The sequence below is a fragment of the Tiliqua scincoides genome, chromosome 11, assembly GCF_035046505.1.
Source record: "Tiliqua scincoides isolate rTilSci1 chromosome 11, rTilSci1.hap2, whole genome shotgun sequence".
Classification (NCBI taxonomy): domain Eukaryota; kingdom Metazoa; phylum Chordata; class Lepidosauria; order Squamata; family Scincidae; genus Tiliqua; species Tiliqua scincoides.
In genome coordinates this window covers 590781-595425 of record NC_089831.1, presented here as the reverse complement: position 1 = coordinate 595425, position 4645 = coordinate 590781, and the positions used below count along the sequence as shown (strand labels likewise).

At 43.8% G+C, this 4645-nt stretch overlaps 1 pseudogene; it reads right to left on the bottom strand.

Moving 5' to 3' along the window:
- Positions 1-202: 202 nt before the first annotated feature.
- Positions 203-322, bottom strand: LOC136662719 (5S ribosomal RNA; annotated as a pseudogene).
- Between the last annotated feature and the right edge of the window lie 4323 nt (positions 323-4645).

The window sequence follows — 4645 nt, the reverse complement described above, 5'->3', positions numbered from 1 at the left end:
AGGTCTGAGAACTGCTGCAATAAGGTGTTAGTAAGTTGACACCTGGGGGGGGACACCCCTAGTGACCAAAAACACAAAAATCAGTTTGTAAGAATAATACATCATGTTATATATCAATCAATGCGTAATTTCATGCAGAATGCAATGAAACAAACCACATTGAAATGGTTGGCAACCTTCAGTCTGGAAAGACTATGGTAGAAGCCTACAGCACCCAGTATTCCCAGGTGGTCTCCCATCCAAGTACTAACCAGGCCTGACTCTGCTTAGCTTCCGAGATCAGACGAGATCGGGCATGTGCAGGGTAACAGTTGCTATCTGTGTTCTATCAAAAGGTACAGCCAAAAAAACCAGTACAGGTGGGGCGATTGCACATCACCACCTGCGATGTTGCCCTGCCCACTGCATAGGGTGACGCGAACCCGAGTGACGCCACTGCATTAAGGATCCCAGAAGTGAGTGAGCAGCATGTTCTCACGGGGGCAGGTGGGCTCTCCCCTGGCAGTGGGGTGTTCCAGGCATCTTGGCCAAAGGCTTGGCCCTGCATCCATTTAACAGTAACACTCGAGGTACATGATATCAACAAGTGGCTTTTGGAACAACTCTGTTTAGCGCCCCCAGTGTGTGCTCAGATTCCTGAGCTGAACTGAATACCCTCCAGTCGTTCTCGTAGGCTGTACTTTCAGAATCAGTCTCTTAATTCCCTCCACTTTCTTTACAAAGTTGGTGGCTGGTATAGAAAGTGTAGAAGGGCAGCCAGTTTCAGAGTATCTGAGAAATGCTGAATTCAATGGTCAGAATTAGAATCACTTAAGAGTGCTCACAAAATGAGCAAACCAACTTGAAAATCACAGCCCTCTGAGTATTTTTCCCCCAACAGAAAAGCAATTTTCCTCTGATAAAGAATTTCTGGAGGACAGAGGTGTCTTCAGCTGCGTATACAACCAGTAACGCCTCTGAGAAGGAGGTTCAAGAGGTTGAGTTGTGCTGAGCAGGCCTGAGCCAAATCGGTCTTGGAGTCTAGAATGAGTGTGCTGGTAACACAATTGTTCACACCCATCTGAGCAACTGGGCAGCCCATTGTTCACCCTGAGCAGCTACGTGCCCTTTCAGTGTCTGTTGCAACTGGAATCAGTTTCATTTCCTCCAGTAAATGATAGGGAGAGGTCAGGCAGTGGCTGCAGCAGCTAGCAAATGTTGTAATGTTCAAGCCCCAGTGGACCCATTGCTCTTCCTCTCTGTCCTCTTCCTTCTGCATTGCAAATCTGAGCTAGTGAGAGGTGGGCAGACAGAGAGGGGCTCTCACACAACCAAAGCAGGCACAAGCTGCTCCAGAAGATCTTCATCTGGCCTTGGGAAAGGCCTGCTATCTCATTGCCACACTTGCGCCTTTATTTATTTATTTATTTATTTATTTATTTATTTATTTAGTTAGTTAGTTAGTTAGTTAGTTAGTTAGTTAGTTAGTTAGTTAGTTAAAGAATTTATACCCCACCTCTTGGCAAGCCAATGGGATATTGTCTGCAGTGAAAAGGAAAATCTTACCACTCTTCTGCATCTAATTGGAACATGGGGGGGGGGGGGAGGGAGAGGAAGTGAGAAGAGGAACTACTCTAGACCACCAGACTGCTCCCCACTTCCTCCCCTTCTGACTTTTGAAATGTCAGGAACTATGAATGGGGAGGAGAAGGAGGCAGGTTGGAGGAGGAGCAGCTAAGTGAATTGCAGGAGAAATCAGCAGGGCTGGTGGTGGATGGTGGGGGAGATCAGAAGGGAGGTGGCATGAGAAAAAATTGCACTGTGCACTTTTTGTGACCTGGAAAGGCAGCATTGGATCTCATGATCTCAGATCTGCTGTTCTCCTTCTCTCCAGCTTCAAGTGAGACAGGATGCCTTAGGAGTGGGCACTCATTTGCTGTCTCCTCCCCCGATAACCTGTAGTGCAAGGCGACCACTTCGGTTTGCTGCATGATGAGGTTGGTACTAGCCTTTCTTCATGTACAGTCGTTCTCTCGTATTCGCAGGGGATAAGTTCCTGCTGCTACCACAGGCAGGGCCCATGAGAAGGGGGTAATTTGTACCAGGGTCAAAAGGGGGGCCCAGGAGCCAAAAGAAGGGGCCCAGAAATGTCCTAGGATCTTACATTTTCTGATTTCACCCAGACTCTTTGCCCAAGTGGGATGATGGGGGCGCTACTGTGGGCATGGTAGCAGCTGCTGCCAGAAGCCATATTGCACCAGGCTGAAGAATGCATACATGATACGCCTCCACACAGTGTCAAATCTGGGAGGAAACTGGCCTGCTACTGGAGCTCTTTGGTTTGTGGATCTGCTTACCATGATGGAGCGTATAGGAGCTCAGGGACACAGCTGCATAAGTAAGTTTTGGTACACAAAGGACAACTTTCCATTCTAGTCTGAGCCTAAATACAATGATGCTAATTCTCTGCAATTATTTTCTATATTTAGAAGATTTTAGGGAGACTTAGGAGTGTGTTTGATTTTCCGTATTACTGTATTTAGCTGCTGACATCATGCAGGCTGGTAGACCTGGACTCTGTATTGTGAAGTCCAGTAGACCTGGGCTCCAGACTGTTCTGGTTGTCACCACCTTCCTCCCACCCGGTTTCTCCTGCCTTGTGCCTGTCCCAATGCCAATCCTCCCCCACTGATTTGCCCCTGCCTCTGGGAAGGGGTCCAAAAGAAACTTTGTACCCACTGATAAAATTCCTCTCAGAGGGCCTGACTGCAGGTACCCAAAACTGCGAATAGCTACTAACTCTATACTTACTGTTGGCTACACAAGCCATCCAGACTGCTTCCTCCACATGCCTGCTTGTTACTGCTAACAAGCAGGTGGGATGAGGAAGCTATTTGGAGGGCCGCTAATGGGCAAACAAAACAAAAACAGATGAGATGAGTGTAACGGAGGCAGGATATTTGAACTGCGCATACCTGAAACAGCAGAAACCGAGTCCATGGATACGGGTGGGGGGGACTATAGTTCCAAATCTCCGAGTCCAAAACTAAAAGCTGATCCTGCTCCTTCCACACTCATGTGTGGGTCAACTGTCAATTGTCTTGTTTTCAATTGTATGTATTGGGAACACATAAGATGGTGGCATGATCATCAGGATATGTCTCAGTACAAACTGACAGTAATTTTCCAATAACAAATATACTGCCATGTAGAAATGTGAAAAAATGAGTTATCTCCGTAACATAAAAACTGCCAAGGAAAGAAATCTGAACCCTCTGAAATGAATGAGTAGCACCTACGTGATTAATGTGCTGATTATATAAATACATCACACAAACACAACTGGATGATTAATTAAACTGACACGGTAAGTTGCCTAATGCTGCCAGGTGAGCTCATGGCTAAGTCCAGAACTGAAACCAGAGGCTACTCGGCTCACACACTCTTAACCACTGAACCGCATCATGAAAAAGTCCATCAATTCATAGATATTTTTAGAATCAAAACTACAGTATGAACACTGAGTATGTTTGAAAGCATATGCAGTGTGTTGAGCGGTTGAAAGCATTAACTGAAGAAGGCTGCCCAGTGATGAATGCCAGAAGCACTCCACCTGCCACAGCAGTAAACACTCATTACGACAAAAATGTGCGTTTATCCAGCTATTTTGGTCATGCAAGAGCTGGAGATGTTACAAAGTTGCAAAAGTATCACTCATTCAGCCTCACAGCTACAAAGCAGTCAGTTCAAAGGTTTCTTGGAATGCATCTGTCCTGAGAGTGCATTGCTCAGGTTTCATTGAGCAGAAGTGCTCCTCTTTCAGGAGGAACACACTTTTTATCTGATTAGTGCAGACATGATCTCATGACCTGGGTCTTCCTTGTAGTTGCCTTCCTCTTGGGGGTTACTTGCTTTAAATTTTTTCTGGCTAAATTTGTGATTTGCATCACTGACCCACACATACCCGCACTGGAGGGGAATTGTGCTAATTCAGCATTTATTTACACTTTTTAAAACTGTATGTGTAGATGGGGGGGGGCTATGTTAACTGAAACCATTGCAGGACAAGGAAAAAGCAAAATGCACCACAAGTGGAAACAGCCATTACATCATATGTACATCCTACAAGACTTTAGGCATGTTTTCAGCAATTCTGTGCATGCTGATCCCCATGTTGAATATATTATTATTATTATTATTATTATTATTATTATTATTATTATTATTAACAGTCTTTATATATCACTTTTCAACAAAAAGTTCACAAAGTGGTTTACAAAGAAAAATCAAATAACTATGGGGAATATGGGATCAGTTCCCAGTCCTTGGCAAGAATTCTGTTCTCTGGACTGTCCTGATATTTGCATTTTTGCAAAATTGGGAGACGCAGAAAAAAAAGAATCAATTATACAAATAACACAAAAAAAACAAGCTTCACGTGACATAAAATGCATTTTCATTTGAATGCAAAATTTTGTTGTCTTCTTTAATTTCTATTAGATTTAGGAAGGCAACATAATATAATCAAGAAGACAATGTATACAAAAAAGCATAGCTATGATCTTTTAATTTTATTATTCAAAACACATTATAATACTTAATATGCAAAGCAAAAAGACTCTTTCGCTGTTTCAGTTCAAAATTACATCACATGCAATGTCACCAG